This window comes from Eurosta solidaginis, chromosome 2 (genome assembly GCF_040869045.1).
Source record: "Eurosta solidaginis isolate ZX-2024a chromosome 2, ASM4086904v1, whole genome shotgun sequence".
Classification (NCBI taxonomy): domain Eukaryota; kingdom Metazoa; phylum Arthropoda; class Insecta; order Diptera; family Tephritidae; genus Eurosta; species Eurosta solidaginis.
In genome coordinates, this window is record NC_090320.1 from 6,086,107 (window position 1) to 6,108,011 (window position 21,905).

The 21,905-nt window shown below is 37.3% G+C and overlaps 2 protein-coding genes across 2 annotated transcripts in view; both read left to right on the plus strand.

Moving 5' to 3' along the window:
- Positions 1-609, plus strand: part of LOC137239186 (uncharacterized) — a 38,443-nt gene extending 37,834 nt beyond the window's left edge. Inside the window, exon 5 of the mRNA XM_067764207.1 lies at positions 56-609. The gene's annotated coding sequence lies outside the window, so the exon portion shown is untranslated. The remainder of the gene's footprint in view (positions 1-55) is intronic.
- LOC137239184 (nuclear pore complex protein DDB_G0274915) overlaps positions 1-21,905 on the plus strand; it is a 339,788-nt gene that overhangs the window by 11,239 nt on the left and 306,644 nt on the right. The window lies entirely within an intron of this gene.

The window sequence follows — 21,905 nt, forward strand, 5'->3', positions numbered from 1 at the left end:
GGCTAACAAATTGTTTATGCATACATCAAACTGACAGTTCTACCTCTCAAAACAGCTAGTGCTCCCAAGTGAACATCGAAAAACCTATTAAACAAAGCTGCTCACAAATTGAACCAGACTTCTATCTGGATTTATCTGGCTCAAATCGTTGTTGTTGCATTTACATGCAAAATTATTTATCTGGCTCAGGATTTGGCCACCGGATGATGGCTATTGCCGCATAGTTGGTTTTGATACTTGGTTAGCACACCAATGAAACCGGCAATTTTGTGGGAGAGCATAAACTATAAAACGGATGGAGAATGCGCTGACATGCGTGCAACAAACTGAGATAGGGGGCTTCGTTGTGGTACGATAAGATGAGCGATGGTGGTGTCATTAAGTTGGTGTTCATGTGAGGATAATGACATTTGGTTGGATGGGTGCAAAACATGTAAAAAAAGGCATAAAACAAATTATTAGAACGAGAATTGCTTGTTCTGTCGATTGGTTGGTTGACTGAATTTGAGTAAAGATCGTGGTGATTTGCAACCTGTTTTAGTAACTGGTTTTGGGGCAGCATTGGACTTTTTTCGATTTTGCAAGTATAAGAGCTGTTAAACAGCGCCTAATTGGAAGCTAACGATGAGCAAAGTCATAGTCAGTTTTTGCCAGGAAACATATTTTGTTCTAATTGAATACTTCATTGGGCAGTCGTAAAGAACGTAAATTGAAAATTTTTAACGATTATGTTATACATAAATATTGCAGATAAATGTGAAATTGTCTGGGTGTTAACCTTTGCGTTTCCGTCAGGCCAGATCTGCTGGAATACTGGTTATATATTTTTGTAATTTTTGTTATATTTATTAATTGGTCTCTTAGTATTGCCTTTTTGTTGCTATTCCTTTTATACATAATTTGATATATATGTATACTATATATGTGTTTAATCCAAATTGAGTGGAATATTTACAGGCGCGTTAAACAGAACTTAGTAACATTGGACTTTTTGCAGTGCGTTCAGTTAAAATACAATTTTTGGTTTTTAAATAAAATCACGAACCAAAGGCGTTCTTACCAGTGCTCCTTATCTTTGGCAAAGAAAGCATTGGCGCTTCTTTTCTAGTAGATCAATGAATAAATATAACAAAATCAGAAAGATTAAACAATTTTAAAATAGAAACTTTACCAAAATCGTAAAGTTTAAATTTATGGCTAAAATCCAAATATAAAAAAGTTCATTTGTAAAAAATTTGAATTTGTTATTATTTTACTACGGTCTAGGATCATATTTATTTTAATTAAAATATCCACTCCACCAGCTAAATATGCCTCTATTTACTATTGAAAGATAAATGCGATTTAATTACAAACCATCTCAGCTACATGCTAAAGCGCACAGATTACGTCAAAGAGCTTGAAGATAATTCTCAGCTTTGGTTTTTTTTTACTTAACCAACGGTGGGAAAGTTTGTATGGTCTCATATAACAGCGCGTTCGCATTGACATTCAAAATAATAAGACTTGTAAACATTTAATTAACTATACATACGTACAAATATTTTATTGCATTTTGTTATGCGATGCATCAAAAAGTAGGAATGAAGAAACATAATATGTGTAAAAATTTAAATTTGCATATATAAAGTGGGAAGATTTTTGTAAGCCATTGGCTTTTGCGGTTTTATTTATTTGTTTGAATAATTTTTTTTTTAACTAAGTGTGGTTAAGTTTTGCAAATTTATTTTTGAACTAACCTTGGTTATTTAATGCTTAGTCAACTTTTTTTATTGCCTTAAATTCGAAATAGCGGCAATTATTGTGTTCTGTCGAGAACTTGAAGTCAAACGGATGATTATTTATTTATTTAGATATAGTAATCCTTGAAATACATGAAATATTATAGACTACGTAACGAATTAAATGCAATTAGCACTATAATTTAGGTTAGGTTAGGTTGAAATGGCCGGTACATAAGAACCTCACATAGACTGAATGAGTCCGCAGTGTTACCAGAAGTTTCTTAATAGTTTTCGACATTTTACAGCCCCGAGTTTGGACCCTTTGCCGCTTGGTCTATCATGTGCACCGCTCGCCTTCTCTTAATCTCGCCCAATATAATTTAGGTTAAAACTTCATTAAGTTGAATTTGAATTTAGACTTATTAAGCGCAAAATCTATATCCAAAGAATTTGAGAACAAATTAAACTCACGTTACGTTCTGATAAGAGGGGCGTGATATGCATAGTTAGTCCTCACACATTCAGGAAAACTTATGCCATTATTTCTAAGGCCCCTGTGAGAAACCTTTGTTTTTATCTTCATGGACGTATATTGGAACGATTTAAAAATTTTTTTTTTTTGGAAATAAACCAAAATCGGCGTCGATACATTTCTCAGGGCCTACAGAACCACTTGACAAAACATTCTTCCAAATATATTTGAGCAAACTGCATCGTCCTGTATCCCATGTGATTTTTATAATATTTCTGTACAGACTTATCATTGAAGTTCAATTCATCAAAATTAATAATTTATTGGTGGAATGTTTCTGGGCTCGTGCTTCACAGAAAAATATGTCCTCTGAAATCATTAAAACTCCTTGGAGTTAATCTGTAGAGGCGTCGCAATCGTCCCATATCTAATTTGGCTTTTATTGAGAACTGAAATCCGTGCCTCCAGTTTACGCCTAAAACCACGAGATTTACATAGCAAGTTTCTGTTTGAATTGAAAAATTTTGTCTTATCGATCAGCTACTTTCTGTTACTTTTGGATATTTTTGATAGATTTTCGAGAATTTCGGTCAAGATGTCCTAATGCTAATGCAAATAGCTTGATGTTTTTGGTGTTTAAAACAAATTTTACAAGGTCTCAACTAAGCGAACTCTAGTGAGTTCGCTCATATGTAAAATAAAAAAAAAAAAAAATGTAAGGCGTGATAACCTCCGAAGAGACTAAGGCCGAGCTTCTCTTCCAATTTGCGTCGTGCTCCTATTGATTTTCCCTACAAATCGGCCGGACGGGACCTACATGTTTTATGCCGACTCCGAACGGCATCTGCAAGGCAGATGAGTTTCCACTGAAAGCTTTTCATGGCACAAATACACCCGAAGCGCTTGCCAAACACTGCCGAGGGGCGACCCCGCTTAGAAAAATTTTCTTCTAATTGAAAAACCTTATTTCTAAAATTTTGATGTTGCCTTGCCCGGGGTGTGAACCCAGGGCATATGGTGTGGTAGGCGGAGCACGCTACCATCACACCACGGTGACCAAAAAATTGCTTTGTTGCGCAGTCATTGAGCCCGGACTTACATTTACATTCATACATATACATAGCTGTTTTCTCTACGTTATAATTCAAGCAAAATATAGCATAAATAAAGAAAAATAAATAAATAAAATTATTGTTGCATAAAGCACTTTGAATATCGGTCCGTTAAATCATTCATTAAAGGCAGGCATAACACACCTATCCACTCTAGAGTCTAGTCTACACACATACACGGCCGCGCGTGTCTTCTTTTTTTTTCTCACCTATTCAAAGTTCAGCAATGTACTTCATTCGCCACTTTATTATAATGATGAAAATTATTACTTTTTTTAGCTTTAATAAAACAATAGACTCTTGAACACGCTACAGTCAGCAAGTCATGAACCAAATGAAGATGTCTGCTCGAAGTTATAAACATACCGTGAATTTGTAATTTTTTTTTTTATATTTACATGTGTAGATAGAGGTAAGCATGTGGCAAAATTCATAATATAATGAAAATGTTGAAAAAGCTTAACATGAGAATATTCTCACATTTGAAATGTTGATTAAGAGGCTGAGGTTTCTTAATTGTTGGTGGGTTAGTTGGTTTTAAAAATGAAGTTGGATTTGCGTATGCATTGGGTTTACTCGAAAGCGAATAAGAAATTGAGAAATGTTTATACACAGATGGAAAGCATCATGTTTGGAATAAGATGTTATAGCTTATTGTGAGCTACTTTGAAGGGGTTCATAAGTGATCGCTAAACCTCCTGATTATATACTGACAACGCAACAAATGCTTTATCCAACGATAAATCGCATATATATATGAAAGTTTTATGGATTTATACTCCTCTGGTGAGCTTAACATAAAAAATTGTTTTTTTTTTTTTAATATTAAAATTTTAATTCTTCCTGCTCTGCAGCTTTTCGCCTGATTTGTTTGACCAAGCAATAATAATTTTCTTTTGGCGAAACTAGTTTTCAAATTTTACTCTCAGCTTCATATACACGATGTATGTGTAATGCATTTTGCTGATAAATAAACACTGTGATCATAAACTACCCACCGTAAAGCAGTTAAAGCCAACGAAACTTTTAACTGCCACTTAACTGAGATAAATTAAAATCGATAAAAGTCGTAAAGCAAGTCTTAAGAAATTTCGCCAAACTTCGTAAACCCACAAGCAAGCTAAACATTTTTACATGCCTTCGCATGTGCTCATATGGATTTCATAATTTCAGTCTTATAAAGTAGACCATCAATAATAAGTATCTATTAAATACAAAGTGTTAAGTATGCCACACCAATATTTTTGTTTATGATCTTCTATTCGTAGTTACTTACTTTTGACTTAGAGAAATGGTTGCCACTTTGGTAAATTGATAACAAAAATTATTTTTTTTAATGTTTTGTGACAAATTCAACAACCGATTACAATAGTGGGGGTATAAAGCAGCAGTGAGAGACAGTGGTTGTCCAAGTATGAGTACGTATGACCATAGCTGTGCCTACGACTATTACTTGCTTTCTTTTACGAAAACTTATATAACTACTAGCAGACCCGGCAGACGTTGTTCTGCCCTAAATTTGGCCCCTGCATACTTTTTAAAAAGGGTTTTCCGTCTAACTCTGCCCTAGCCCTCTTGACTTTTTCCTTATCCTTTTATTCACTACTCCCTCCGTCTTTTTCGCTTCATCTATCTCCATCTTCGTCTCATTCTATCTATCTCTCAGTCTATCTTTTTTGTTCCAGTCCCACCCCGAGTCTCAGTCCCAGTCCTAGTCCTAATCCCAGTCCCAGTCCGTCTCTGGTCTACTTCTCATGCAAATCGAATAGGACGTATGTAAATAGGTATGTGGGTATTATTAATTCATGTCTCTATTTCGGCTTCGCATGCATATTTTCCAGGTTGATGCGACTAAATCGAATATCACAATGAAAATTACTTTAGAGCTCTCAGCAACAGCTTTCATTTGATATCCATATTACCCACACATTTCAGGGGTATCCGGGTCCACATTTTGGCCTATATCTCGAGACCCTAGTCACCCAGCGGTATAATATATTACTCTGTAGTAAAGCTATAATTTGTTATCCATATTCTATAAACACATTCTAGGGGTACCCGGGTCCACGTTTGAACAAATCGACCGACGCATCTCTTCAAACACCGGCGACCAACTAACACACATTTTAGCCTTTCCTTTTATATATATATTTTTCACACTTCACTATAATATTAAAACGAAATGCAGATATTCGTTGCTTTTGAAATTCGGCTTAAAAATTGCACATGGAACATCTAAACAATCTCCTGAATTAAAAGAAAATGTCTTAGTACTTCTAAATCGCGGGCCACCTCAGAAACCCGTGATCCGGAGGTAATCCCCCCCTTTCTCGATATACTATTTTTTATTGATAAGCATGTTGTTTAATTAAACACCAACCAATTACACGGAAGTATATCCCCACCACCTGAAAATATGAGTGCCGGTGTGTATACGTAACATTTTATTATTACGTATAAACATATAAAAAATTTGCAATAAAATAATATTGCGACTATAAACTCAGATATAACCTATCCTATATTTCAAGTTAGATCAAACTACACACGGGATGCAAAATAAATTAAAAATCGGTTCAGTAGCTTAGGAGTTCATCGCGGACAAACAAAGTGACACGTGATTTTTATATATAAAGATGACACTTAACGCTTTTACAGTAATGAGCTATTACAAATTATGCGAATTTAAAAAAAGTCTTGTTGCTAATACGCTTTGACGCTAGCAACCAGGCTCGGTGCTTCGGGGCAGCTTGAGCGCCGACCATATGGCCATAGTAGTATAGCGTCATCAATCACAAGACGAACAGACTACATGATTCCCTATCTGCGCTTCGAGGGAGATCTTAAGGCCACAATAGAGGTGGACGGTTGGCGCAAGGGTGCGCAAATGGCGGACGAGGCGATACATGTGTACACCGATGGTTCCAAAGTAGTGGAAAGAGTAGGGTCTGTGGTATACTGCGCTGATCCGGAAATAAGCAGATCCTACAGGCTGCCGGATTACTGTAGCGTTTTCCAAGCGGAAATATTAGCCGTAACCAAAGCAGTAGAAACCCTGGAAGAGAATAGCTTAAGCTGCAACCGTGTTAACTTTTATATTGACAGTCAAGCAGCAATTAAGGCAATAATCTCGCATAGCACAGCATCTAAATGCGTGTTAGAGTGTAAGCAGTCTCTGGAGAGAATCGGGACAGGGAGAAGCATACATCTATATTGGGTCCCAGGGCATATGGGAATAGATGGGAATGAAAAAGCGGATGAACTAGCTAAAAAGGGCGCATCCCTTGAAGCTTGCTCCGTAGATGTCCCAATTAGATTGGGCGAGATTAAGCGAAGGCGAGAGGTGCACATGATCGACCAAGCGGGAAAGGCGTGGGTTCAAGCGCGGGACTGTAAAGTGTCGAAGATTATGTGTAGGTCTTACAACCTTAGACTGAAACAGTTGCTGCTATCATTAAAAAAAGAGGACTGTAGACTCATGACGGGTATTCTGACTGGACACTGCCTTCTGGCGTCACATGCCTTTAAACTAGGCTTGGTCAGTGACAGCAGATGTAGGAAGTGCGGGTTGGAGGAGGAAACGATCGAGCACGTTCTGTGCTCGTGCCCTGCACTTGCCAGGCTAAGACTCCAGCTATTAGGAGTGATACAGCTGTCAGATCTAGAAGCAGCCAGTGGCTTAAGTCCTAGGAAGCTTCTAGTATTTGCCAAGAGGACGGAGTTATTTTATAACATAGGTCCTGGTTTTTGATAGGGTTTTTCAGTTTGGTCGTTAAAACAAACTTCTGGTAACACTACGGACTCAATCAGTCTATGTGAGGTCCTCATGGACCGGCCAGTTCAACCTACCTACCTAGCAAATATTTACACTTATACGATTTGATGGTAGTACATCGATGCGTTTCCACACACATAGGCTGGTACGCGTCTTACGATAAGCATGCCTACCGCGAGCACAATCTTAGTCCTTTACCCCGCTGGAGTTCCTAAATATGGGTACTCAATACGGGCATCAAAGGAAAGGGTTTATTATTATTAGGCCTTGATGCACTTCCACCTTCATTGCGCTGACCTTTCAGCCTATTATTGTGTGTAGACTCTTTTCATGTATTTAAATACTTCTTCAGGCTTTACACTTCATATCACGATGCGATTAATAGTCACGTCACCTAGATGAGAGAGTTCCTGCCTTACTAGAGCGACGCATTCGCAGAGAATGTGAAAAAAACGAGAGAGTTGTGTATCGGATACATTTAACTAACTTACGTCATAACGTAGACTACAGTGTCCCGTACAGCAGTCAGTTAGAGTTTGTAGGTCCTCTCTGCTTAGATTAATATGTTTGGCTGATACTATCCTTGCCGGGAGTATCAGCAATTGGGCCTGCCTTCGTCCTAGTATTTTCCAAACTGGTTTGCGCCCAGTTGATTTCCCTATTTTTTGCCTTTGTGAATTCACAGAAGGGTTCTGCACTATAGAATACTGCTATATCACCCTTCTTGGCTAGGTAGTCTGCCTGTTCATTGACTTCACATCCCTGATGCCCGGGAACCCATCCTAACGAAATATTGTTTCTGGCTCCTGCATTTAGGACTCCAATCCATTCAGGAAAGTATTTAGGCAAATATTTAGTTTGGATTGGAATTTATTTTTGTATTTCCAAATATATGTGAGATATTAGTCTTCAATAGAAACTTAAATTCCATCACGTAATAACATGTTAAATGAGTTTTTTTTATTTACGTAGGTAGGGTCGGTAGCATTTACTCAGACTCACGTTGAGTACAGAAATTTTTTTTTATAGATCCACTTAGATCACTTTACAAGGCTTCTCGTTTGAAGCGAAAAAGAAGCTTCACAGGGGTAAATCTGCATAGCACACAAATTAATATAGAGACAGAATGTCTCAATTGTGTTGTTGGTGTGGAGGTGAGATAAACTGAATTAAGCAAGGAGGTAAGTACAGGTGGGATGGCCTGGTGGTTGGGGCAACTGCGGTTTCACCGTATGATTCGCGGTTCGAGTCTCGGTGAAGCCTTTGATAACATTGCGGAATTGCCTGATGATGATTGCGTGGCGGTTTTCGAAATGGTGCCAGTGTATGTATCTTTCTTTCTTTTCGGTTTCTCTTGGAAAGGCATGTGGTTGAATATTCAATTATTATAAGCCGGTGTTAAGTTCATATATACTTTGTCTGATTAATTGTTAAATATGTAGACTAATACATAAATGAAATATATCTTTTCGGACTGATCTCTGTTGTGGAAGCCTTTCATCTGTATAGTATTTAGTGTAACGTCTCTAGGCTTCAAAATTTAACCTTTTGGTGAAAATACAGATATCTAGTCTAAAATGTATTGGTAGGAATGGAACGGCCCTGCTTCCGGGCCTGCTTCCGTGAGTTCGGGCACTTACTGTAATGGATATTTGCTGAGTAATATTCCCAAGAGCGACATTACTATCGGCCTTCATGCCGAAGTATCAGCTATTATGAAAGTCCATAGGTAGATGCTTATATATACTTAAGAATATTTCAAGAATAGCGACAATTAGGTCACTAATTCGATGGCTCAGGTTGATAATGAAGCACAGCTTTCAATGGCTAATATGAAGGCCGGTTTGGGTTGATGCCTTTACAGATTAGCTGCGAATCATTTAAAAATTAAGTTTTTTACCAATTTTTTTAAATAGGTACATAACTCGTGAAGTTGATAGATTTGGTAGTTATAGTCACATTTTAAAGTTTAGGCCCTTTTTATTGAGAAACTTAGTTTTCGAAAAATATTTGTGTGGCAACAGTGGTCCGAGATGTAGTTCGCATAGCGTTAGCACACTATTGAGGTCAACAAAAACTGTGATTCGATGCGTACTTAATGAATGTTGATGAATGTCTTGAAAAGTAAATGGAAAAGTATGATATTTTGTAAAGAATTAAGGCCGGCTTATAAACACTTCATTGCCGCCAATCTAGCTGAACAACGTCAAATAATTTTCACCAGCTAAGATCTGCAGAGATTTCATTGTTGTATATTCAATTACTGTTATGGTGGATTTACATAAACACTTTGGTCGCGTTGCTTCGCTTTGACGCCTTGACATCGCTATAAGATAACAATGCAAAGCCTTGCCGGATTCTTCACTCTGAAGGGAGCGAAGCGTTTTTGTAAATCCGCCTTTACTACTTCCATTAACGTGGCTAAATGCCCAATGCCATATTTCTCGAATGCTGATAACTACTTCATTGGAAGTTGAGAGAGAATTCATAAATTAAAGACAAACGTCTTTAACAAAAGAAGCTTAGTAAAAAACTGAGTATAAGCTTATAGCTTTAAATCGACATACAAACACAGCAAATATACAACATTCACGAATCGCCGACAACAAAATATACAAGAAAGCAACAAATAACCGAGAAGCGTAAAGAAGTATAATAAAAATAATTAAAACAAACAAAAAAATGCCTAGAAATCACATTTTTCTAATTGGAGTATATCTAATAGATATTGACGGGTAATAGTAAACAAAGCTATCTACAGTGGAACACAGATACATAGCTTGTGATCAAAGTTTGTGTTCCATATAACGAGGGTGCAGTGTACCACATTTATCATTAATTTGCAAGAAGGTGGAATAAGTACTTATTTGGATTGAGGAGTCTGTAATCTGTTTCACTTTATAATGCATGTTTTTACACTCTTTTTACTAGCCGTTGATGAGCAATAGAGAAAAACTACGTGAAATTGAGCGAGCTTAATAATTTATGAAAGAAAAACCGATTTTCAGTCATTCAAGATTGCTAAAAGCTAGTAACTCCATGTGGCAGTTTAATTGGCTGTTGAAATTTTTTGCTTAGTTTTTGTTTCCATAATAAAGATTGCCAGTTTAGCTATGGTTTTTAAAGGAAAGTATTAAAAGAGGATTAGAAATATTTGCAATGCTTAAGTATTACTGTTAGCTAATAGCTCGCTTTATCTTGCAAACGGTACACGGATTGCACGGAATGCATGGATTGCACGATAAGCCCTCTCCATTTCTGCGACGAAGAATACCTTTTGTTCTGTACTGGAGTGTTAACAACTGCCATAATATAGCCTGTAGAGATTTGGGTCAGTTTTGACACCCTTTCCCGACTTCATGTTACGTAATGTAACATAGTTGTGTGCCCTTGTTCTGCCGTTGTATTCTCTCAGTCTACAATCGTTTTTAACAGCCACACGCTTTAACCTTCCTGAGTGGATCTGCGCTGTACCTGATATTCCCAGGCATGCTAGGTCTTGAACTTTGCCGAACTTTAGTCTATTTTTTTTTGTCCAGCTCCTTTCAGCAGTTTTGAGCGCCGCAGGTATGTATGAAATACAACGACAATCCCAGTTTCTTCGGATATCTTCTTATTATTTTCCTCAACATTTCTTTTCCAGCTTAATTTCGAGTCGAGAATTATGCCGATATGTTTGTTTTCAATAGAAAGAAGGGAATTTTTGTGTTTTTATGTGTGGGACACAGTGGTATTCACCCCAACCCCTTTTTGCCCTGCCCATCACGAATTGCTACAAAGTGCGGTTGCCATGAGCTTACTAATCATTGGAATGATTATGAAGACTTCCAAGATTTTGTTTACTTCCGGTATCCCCAAGAAAGGCCTCAGCTTGCTTTCCTTAAGTGTGCCCCTAGTAGTATTCTTTATATCAATATCGTGCCTAAAGTTGCGCTGACGACCCTACTCCTGAGCAGGGAATCAATCCATGCCTTGCCTTCGATGTCCTACAAATACCATGCCAGGGTACCAATTTGCAGTGCATGGACTTCCGGATAACGTTAACCACATTCTTTCTGGAAATATTGAAGATCACCTTACTTCATTGAACTTGAAATAATTTAGATGCTCGAAACATATTATCTCTAATTCTTCTAATTAGCGCTGAACATTTTTACACCATTTCTTAACATATATGTATGTAAATATGTATATTTTTATTAATGCATTTTTTGTCTTAACAAATTGATCTCGTTTTTCCTTTATTCCGCTTTTCTATTCCACATTTTTTTTTAATAAGTTGAAAGACTATACTCAATATTTTAGATGAAAAGTCTCCGCCTAATTAATAATTATTTTTATAACAAGAAACCTGTTTAAAAATAGCCTTTTACAGTAATGAGGTGAAAGAAAAACCATTTCAAACCAGCAATTAAAAAATAATTCCTCACACGAGTTCAATGCTGTGGCACCAGTGATGGGAATTACTATGTACATATATGCACTGAAAGAAATGGGTAAAAAGTTAAAGGTGACTTAAATAAGAAGGTTTAAAAGCAAATCTTGAAATGTAATTTTCAAGAAAGCCTTACAAGAAAGATGGTTCTGGTTCTGAACAGAATTAGACCATGTTTCACGCTCAAAACGCGCTGGATGGAATGACTGCAACCAAGGCGGCAAATAAGGCTTCGAGACGCCGAGATAGGCATGGGAATCATGAGCATTCTCACTGACTTCGATTTCATCTCTGAAAGGACAAGCTACTGCACCTCGCGTTGTTAGATTCATCGTATGAAAATAGGGGAGAGAGGAAGGGAAATATTAGAAGTCAAACCCGAATCAGGAACCCAAAGCGGACGGCGTGTTATCAATTTGTTTTCGGAGTAGTTGGCTATCGATGAAATATTGGTTTCTTACCGACGTGTTATGGATGTGTTATACACTTTTTATCGACGAGTTATCGGGTCATTATCGAAAGGTTTACATTTACCAAAAAGCTATCAATTTACTGTATCAAAATGTAGTTGATTTGTTTTCAAAAAGTTTTGAATTGTTGTCGAAAAGCTGTCGATTCATTAAATATTTATTGTTAAGATTTTATATCGAAATGTTATCGACTTCTTGTAGGATGGTTGCTAATTCGTTGAAACTGATAAAACTGCAATATAAAATCGATGACACATCTGTAACCCGTCGATAACAAGCTGATAAGAAACCAATAAGAAGCTGAGGACTGGTTGAGGGCGGGACGATAACAAACCATAACCCAACGATAAGAATTCGCTTTAGATAATAAGAGGAAAATAAAACCATAAGTTGTCGGTATCAGTTGTTACCAATAAGAATCCGACGAATAAGTAAAATAAATGTAAGGCGCAATAACATTTTAGACCGAGCTTCTGTCTCCCAATTTGCGTCGTGCTCCTACAAATTGGCGAGACGGGACCCACTTGTTTTTTGCCGACTCTGAACGGCATCTGCAAGGTAGATGTGTTTTCATTGAGAAGTTTTCACAGCAGAAATACACTCGGGATGCTTGCCAAACACTGCCGAGGGACGACCCCGCTTGGATCTTTTGTGTGGTAGACGGAGCACGCTACGATCACACTACGGTGAAACCGACGAAGCTCTCTTAAAAAATCCCGAAACCTTTTGGTTCTGGTGAAGTTACCTTGTTGTGATTTAGCTTCAGACCCTGGGCGAGCCCTAGTTAAGAAAATACGAAAGTTTCCTAGATTTACACCTACATATATGTACTTATGTTTGCACATCGAACTTCACGAGTACCTTGTACTCACGATTTTTTTTCTTCAAAAGCAAGTCATAAACGAGTTAGGAAACATGAAACCAAGAAGCGTAAAATGAGCCAGCTATTGTAGTCAAAACACAAGAAATGCACCATCAGCGCCAAATAACTTCCTCTGCATTATAATTATATATAAATCGGTATGCAAATTTTCATGTGTTAGTGTATTTAAAAAAATGTATGCGATTCGACATGAAGCAGCAAAATGTATGGTCCGTTGTAACTGAAAAGTGAGCTAAGGGGTCATAAAGATCCATTTGAAGAAAGGAGTTCGAATACAAAGAAATTTGTTTTTTAAGTGATTTTGATACTCAGAAATGATTGTAGGTGGATGGCTACATAAATCGGATGCGAAGTTGAATAGACGAGTGCCTGAGCGTATTTAAATGATTTGTGTGAGTGCTAGGTCATATGTGACGTACAATGATAAAACAATTGAGTTGTTGCTTTGTTCGTGAGCTACAAAAAACAAAAGTCATTTACGAAATCCACTTGTCACAAACATCTTCTGAGAAAATAACAGTCAACAGATACGCTGCGAACCACAATAAAATGCATGCGAAATGCTTAAGGAAGCGAATGTAGCGAAATCGTGAGAGCAAGAGATATGAAAATGAGATAGCTTTTGGTGGAAAACAATGAGGCATCCACAACAACAACAACGGCAACAACAATGAAGTACATCTACATTACATTTAGTTGGGTTATTCAACTCGTCTGATTATTTTATTTTCCGGTGCATTTTTCAACAAATTATTTTTTTTTTATAATTTTTTACTAGTGTTTTGTTGGTGTCTTAATGCAGTTGACGTGGGTGCCGTACATGTTCAGCTGTGTTTTTGTTTTTTGATTGTTTTGTTGTTTATATTGTTGTTATTTGTTATTGGGCAAACAACAGCTGTTGCCAACACTGTTATTTTCAGTCGCTGTTTTGTTAGTTCATTCTTTAGCAATTTTGCGGCGATTGCGAACTTTTCGCGCGCCCAAAAACAATTGTGGCGTTTGCCCACCCATCGCTTATTTTCTGTGAAAATTGCCTCAGCCTCGAGTTGCTGAAAATCTGATTGGCAGCAGTTAACCCATTGCGTTTATTACGCCAATAACCAAAAATAGCAACTCCACTACAATGTTGAGTGCGCTGATGTTGCAACCATTCATCCATCCATATTGCTTGTTTATGATTTTGCTTAATCTGCGGCCGGTTGCAATCAAGTACTTTTGGCTTGTATAACCCAGTCATTTTGCCCGGCGGTTTGGCTCGCGCCCACTGCTTTGCTGTGGGTTTAAACAAATTGCGCGCGTTTAATCTTTTTTTTTTTAATTTTTTGGCATTGCTTCTCGTTATTTCTATAAAAAATTTATATGGCCCCATTGTTTCTTCTAAATTTTTGTTGCTGTCTGCGTTTAGCCCGCTTGTTACTTTCGTTTTCAGCTGCAAAGGCGCTAACTCATAAAAAAATTGTACTTTTTGCTCTTTTGTTCAGTTAGTTGTGAGTACCATAAATTTGTTTGTTTTTATGTTATTTAAAATTGTAATATTTTATGGTGCTTTGTTTATTTGTTGTTGTAGCGCATTATCAGCTTACAACCACTCTTGACCGATAATTTACTTTGTCGTTTTTTGGCAATCGATTTATATTACACAAATAACCCACAGCTGTCTTTGAATTATGTTACGCCTTTCATTTCTCATTGATCTGCATTTTTTCGGCATCTATTTGGCTTTTTTGTTGTAAATTTTCTATACAACAGCACAAGCAAGTAGGTTAGTGTTTCAACATCCAAAACTGAAAAAAATGCAGAAAAAAATTTGAATAACAAATTTTGTGGCTCATGAAAGCCTCTATTTAGGGCTGCGACCAATGTGAGCTTTTCGGTGGGCCTTAATATCTTGAACTGCTCCAGCTGTGTTAGCTGTATAGAGAATTATGAGTTGGAATCATCCAGTCACTTAAGGTTCAGCTGTCCAGCTTTTGCGAGACGTTAATGTTTTGTGTTGTTGTTATTGTTGTTCTATTAAAGACACGCCCGAAGGTTTTGGGGAATGTTATCGATGTTGATGGTCCTTTGCCGAGTATAGATCCGGTACGTTCCGGTAACAAAGCACCATTAAGGTACTAACCCGACCATTTCGGGAACAATTTATATGACCATACTAAACGTTCTAGGCCATCTCCCTCCCCACCCCGTAAATCCATGCGGAACTTGGGGTCGCTAGAGCCTCGGCTGTTAATGAAACAGGATTCGCCACGGGTAGGTGAGGTTGACAATTGGGTTGGAGAAGCTATATATTGCGCTGGTACCCCTTGAGAGGGTTGCGTTACACAACCCCTAGAATCAATTTGGTATTTTAGTTGCCTCTTACGACGGGCATACCTACCGCGGGTATATTCTAATCCTTCTAACCCGCTGGGAAGGGTTAATGTTTTGCCCGGGACGTATGCGAATCTCCGGAGAAAATACCCAATACCGATATCCGTCTTATCTGTTGTTGATCCTTGCCATGCAGCGATTCGTTGAATAATTGAAGGCTTGTATCACAATTAGAGCATGTGGTAACACAATGGACCAAGAAAGAGCCCAAGTGGGCTGTGCTTAAACTGGAAAGCTCCTATCCATTCTAATCTAACCTAAGCCTCTTACTGCTGATATACGAAATTTTGCTTATTCCATCTGATTAGTGTTCTGTTAAACATTATGATCGAGCAGAAATTTGTTTTCACTTTGTATTAAAAACCAAAAAAATGTAAATGAACGAGAGATCCTTACTGCATAACAGATTAGTTTTAAAACAAGTGACCAAGAATTACATGCCCACATGCATAACGGTTCTCTTACACGTGAGGAAGTGAAAGTCGGAGAGAGATAAAGAAGGAGAATGAAACTGAGGTAGAAAGTCAAATGGCGCGGGAATGAGTGAAGGTCAGGAAAAGTATGGAGAACTAGAAGATAGAAAATAAGGGGAATGGAAGGAAGGACCATACCTTGGATGAGATTAAGGCCAAATTTCAATTTCAATTTATGACGTGCTGCCTTCTCATTTTTCCTACAAATTGTCGGATTTACAAGTTTTATGATGATTTCGTACGGGATCTGCAAAGAAAGATTACTTTTTTTCTTTCCGAAGGGGGATGACCCCGTTTTGAAACAAATTTTCGAATGTATTTTGATGTTAGTTCTCACGTCCTTAAGCAGAGGATTACCAGTGTGGTAGGCGAGCACGCTGACTCCACACAAAAGCGGCTGATGCCGTTTAATAATCTTAAAATTGACCACGAAGTTGTTATATGATAGAGGAAGTATGCATATTATCAATGATTAGCATAACTGGAGCCCTAAAAACTACACCAGAATTGCATGCCATTCTGCACATCCTCCCTGCAGATCTAATGACCAAGAATATAGCTTTTAACAATTGCAATAAGGCCTAAGGCATTGGGGCAGCTTGAGTGCAGGCTGCATGATCATAGCAGTATAGCGCCATCTAATATAGATCAGACAGACTACATGATCCCGTGCCTCAGCTTCGAACGAGATCTTGGGGCCACAATAGAGTCGGTGGGTTGGCGGAAGTGTGTGGAAATGGCAGAACATACCATGCCAGTGTATACCGAAGGTTCCAAATTAACGGAAAAGGTCGGGTCTGCTGTTTATTTTGTCCATCCAGAAATTAATAGATGCTAAACGCTGCCAGATCACTACAGTGTCTTTTAGGAGAAAATTGTAGTCGTGAGGAAGGCAGAAGAAGTTCTAAAGGTAGCGTGCTTAAGCTGCAGACGCGTCAATATACATATATAGTATGTATCCTGGAATGCAAATACGCATTGGAGAGACTCCGCTCGGGCTGAACCATGCATCCGTGCTGACATCCCGGCCGTAAAGGGATAGAAGGTAACGATATCAATAAGAGAGAGTAGAGACATATGATCCATCATGCAGGAAGACTCACAAAAATGCTCAAATCTCTAAAAAGGGAAGTCTTAAGGCTCATAATAGGCATACTAATTGGACACTTCCTTCTGGCGACATATGTATAAAAATTAGCCCTCGTCAGTAGCAGCATACGTAGGAAGTGCTGTGGCTGCATGAGGAAACCGTTGAGGACGTGTTATGTTTATGTCCTGCGCTCGCGAGGTCAACGCCCCAGCTAGTAGGGGCGGTAGAGTTGCCTGATCTCTAAGCTAGGTCTTAACATACTTCAAGTATTTGTCAAGAGGACGGAGTTATGTTTTAAGTCGTGGTACCTTATTGGGGGTTTTCCCTTTGGTGGTCAAACAAATTCTGGTAACACTTTGGACACATTCAGTCTATCTGACGTATTTATTGAACAGCTAATTCAACAATCTCAAAATAAATAAAAACACGTCCCGAAACAATCCTGAAAACAGCCTCCAATACTTAATAGTTTTTTAATTTTTGATTTGGATTAAGTTGAGAACTAAAATTTATACGGCTTTTAAATTAGATTTCTGGTTTTGAAATTACATTCAAACATTCCATTCTAAGATGAAACATTTCTCCTTTGATTATATCTGGTATTTTCACATTGTTTGTAGAAGGTAAGGAGTAAGAAGGTAAGGTAGCCTTAGTATAATTCCCTTTTTAGGTATCATATGCTTCAAAATCTTTTCCTCATAGTTGGAGTTTTCTACCCTCAGACAATGACAGCGACATTAAACTTTCGGGTTCACGATTTCTAACAAAGTATAAATAATAATTTGATAAACAATTTAATAGAAGAACAACACATAAAAAAACAATTTCGCGAATATAAATCGCAAATTATTCAGCAACAAATATGCGATTGGAATTTTTAATCAACAGTCTGCTTTATTTTGTGGGCGAAACTGGTGTTTAAGCACGTTTCTGCAAAGATTATTATTTTTAATATTAAAATTTATTTATTCGTGTGCGGTGCATAAAGTATGTGTTTACATTGTGCATATAGTTAACACTCTCGTATATGAGCTGTGCCAGGAATATCAACAAAATCAAGTGAAAGGTTTTTACGCCTTCTGTATAAGTGATGATTTGCGATACAGTTATTGAAAGTTTAACTTCACTAAAACCGGAACAAAAGACGGAAAAGGTTCGTGATTAGTTATTAAAAAATTAGAGAGAGTTATTGAATTTAGTTAGGATGTAATAAGTACCTGCTACTATTCCAATCGATACAAAGCTTGTACACCACAATTTAAATATTTAACACATGATTGAATATCATGAAACTCATTTTACATTGAGTACACAGCTGGTGGCAAATTACTTCACAGTTTTGCTAGCTTATCGATCTACTTATATATAAATTTACTTTTTTTGAATTAAACAAATTGTTCACACACTCTGCTATTCACTTTCCATTGTTACAATTGACACCTCCTGTGAACGCATCATATCACTTTCCAAAACAGATTATTGAAAGTGAAATTTGTTTATGATTTTAATTGGATTTCTCATACTTGGTTATACGTTTTTGATGGTTTTGGTAACTAATATAATATCTTTGGCAAATGTTTATACATATATTTATAAACAAACATCAAGGTGTTTTTTGAAGTACCCGTTTCCAGAGGGCACTTGGATAACGTAGTTATTTACCTCAACATCTCTTATTAGTTTTTCTGTCTACCTGCTCTACCATGTTCATTGCCGTTCTTGCCACATTCTAGATGTTTCTTCCCAGCTTACTTTGCTTACGATTTTCATATGCTTTTGATCGGTCTCCTTTTGTGTTTTCCTTAACTCTCTTCTTTATAGCTCTAACAGGTCGATGGGGATTATTTCTTGTAGGACTGGTCCCGATATAGTTCGATAAGCGGAGGCTGCTGGTCGCTGTGCGTATATTACAATCTTAAATCGGTTCTTCCTTTCTGAGGGCGGCCCCCACTCCGTTGGAAGGACCAGGTGGAAAACGATTTAAACTCCCTTGGTGTGACCAATTTTAAGCGCCGACCGGTTAAGCGCCAATTAAGTAAGTACACTGAAAGAAAAAGACTGGTAAAATCAACCGAAATACGGGTCAATTCAACCGAAATTTCTGTCAATTTTTATCCATCGCAAGAAGATGTTGAATCAACTGCGCACAAATCGTTGATTCGTAATTGACCGTTTTAGTAGTCAAATGAACAAAAAAAGTTGTTGCGACAGCTTTGTACGAAAGTACCTATGTTGCGACATTTGCGAGGCAGATGAGGTTTCACAGAGATCTTTTCATGGCAGAAATACACTCGGAGTGCTTGCCGAACAGTGCCGAGGGGTGACCCCGCTTAGGAAAATTTTCTTCTAACTGAAAAACCTTCTTTCTAAAATTTTTATGTTGCTTTGTCCGGGGTGTGAACCCAGGGTCTTCGGTGTGGTAGGCGGAGCACGCTACCATCACACGACGGCGGCCGCCATATACATACGTAAATATGTGCATACATATAGAACACAGCATACATAAGTACAAAGTAGAGAGCGCAGTGAGCGTAAAATTCTCTTTGAAATTTGCTCATGCATTGACGGTTGATCGCTGTTAAAATGACCAGTGAGATCAGTTGTGTTAGCAAAAAAAATCAGTTAGATTGATTAGGAATCTGTCAATTTTACAGAATTTTGTATGATTTAATCGGGGATTGCCCGTATTGTCTTTTTTTTTAAATGTATGATAACATTTATTTGAAGCAATTTTTAAATTTTATAATTTATTTAATAATTTGGGAAAAATTTAAACAACGTGTTAGAATAGAAAGTCTAAGCTCGGTTGGAACCGAGCATTATTTAACCAGCTTTAGATTTGCAATAAAAAAACTGCAATTTACTGCTTTGTGTGACAAAGATAGTTTTAAAAAAATTAGGCAAAAAAAAATTGGTAAATAACAAGCACGCTATTGTGGAGTTTGTTTCCCATTTCTTGTTTTTTTTTATTTTAAAATACATTTATCTCTATTTTAAGCTTAACAACACAACTCACATATTCTACAAATGCGAATAACAAAATAAAAATCGCCGACGATGGGAACAAGGTCATCGTAAAGCAATCTTGCAAAAATTATTGAGGGGATTGGCTCCGGCAGAACAGACAAAGTTACTAGTAGTACTCTACAAAATGCTTAATTTGTTGTTGTACTGTGTGCGCATGACTACGGCGCTTGAGATAAAGCTTGCGGAATTTAGCAAAACCAGTTAGGGTCTAAAGTTGATTGCGGTTGTGGGAGGGGACGTCAGGTCGGATTGATTATTTTACCTGAAATATTTTTTTCACAGTTTTTTTCGACTTTTTCATCTTATACAAGCACTGTTTTAATACAATTTTTCGCTCGATTTTGCCTTTGATATCTGACTTCGCCTAGAATTAAATAACTTTGCGACTGTGCATTAAGTAAAAAACAAAAGCAAATTAATTAAAGCGTAATATAAACAAATATCAAAGTAAAGTCAGAGGAGGAACAAAAAGAAATACAACAATATATACATACATACAAAAAGGTCAAACAAAGAAAATTAATAAAAGCAACCATAAAACATTAAACAATGCAAATGCTTTATTGTACAATCATTTCAAGTACATTGTACAATAAACTCATAGATCTATGCCCTGCAGTCAGACCAGCTACCCTGCAGCGAAAATTGGAGAGAATCACACAAAGTGACAGCTTCACACTTCAGGTTTAGCGACTACCTCCGAACTGATTCTAATCGAATGCAGAGCGGAACAGTAAGATAGTCAAACCTTTACAAGCCGCGCAAGTCTTAACTACATATTTATATTAAAATTAATTAATCAAAGGCTAAACCAGTTAACAAGGCTTTCTAAGACCTGCAAATGACGATAATTGCCATTTCTTAGAACAGCGCAATGTTAAAAATGCCAGTTGAAGGCACTGCGGAGGGAAAGAGTTTCTTAGTCATTCATAGCACCGTCTCTTAATTTGATAGTTCTGCTCTAGTTCGACTCGCTGAAGGGTATTTGTTAACTACCTTACATGGCTTTTTTGAATACAAAAGTTGTATTCAAACACACTCTATTTCGAATTTTGTTTCAACATGTCCTATCTGAGAATACATTCAATAAAATTTGACGTGACAAAGGGCGTTTATGAAAAATATTCTGAGATAGGGCGCTTTCGAGCTGGCAGCCGCGATTCCACTCAGCAGTCGATATCCTTTATGATTTAACCACATCGAGTTTTCTAGGTCGTTTCACCTTGTTCACTTGACGAACGGAAAATAGGAGATTGATAATGTCGCTCCGTCCTTATACGTTCCAACACTGACAACGGATTGAGGTAATATGAAAATGAACCCTAAACTGGCAGACATGCCAAATTGGACTCAGTTAAATTTTCCCTCAATCATTTTTATAGTAATTTTTTTTGATACGTACAGATATCGGACCAAAGCTATCGTTCACAAAAGGTATAAAAACTTAACTCACTAGTTGAGCTTGTGCATCATACAAGTTGTGAGGTATTTTATGCACACTTGGTTTAACTGCGGGGTATAATTATGAAGTAACGTAAACTCGTACGCACACTTTGCGTGTTCATTGAATATTATCCGTTGATTTTTCTTCTTAATAACTGTTCTTTGTTTATGCCTTTTGTTTTTGTAAAAATTTTTTGTTTTATCTTCTTTCGTATTTATTATTTTTAGTATCTTTGATTAATGTTGCATTCCTGTTTTCAACTTTTTTATACCGTTGTTATTGTTATTGTGGAATTCCACGATATTTGTATATATGACAGCTGTCAATTTGACCTCCACTCCACTTGATCTATCAGCCAGCCAGCAGTCAATCAGCCAAGCCTGTTAGCCAAGCATCCGCCATATAAGTGCAATTACAATGCGTTCATATTCATGACAGCATTTCTTCTGGTGCGGAAGGAGGCTGCTAACGTCAAACTACAAATGTGGTCAGCTTTCAGTTTCCAGTTTGATGCATTTCAATTTCTATGTTTCATGGTTTTTTTGTTTCTTTTTCTTCTTTCACCAATATTTTATATAAAGTATGTAGGTATGTTTGTAGATATTTAAATATGAATGTTGTTCAATTGAC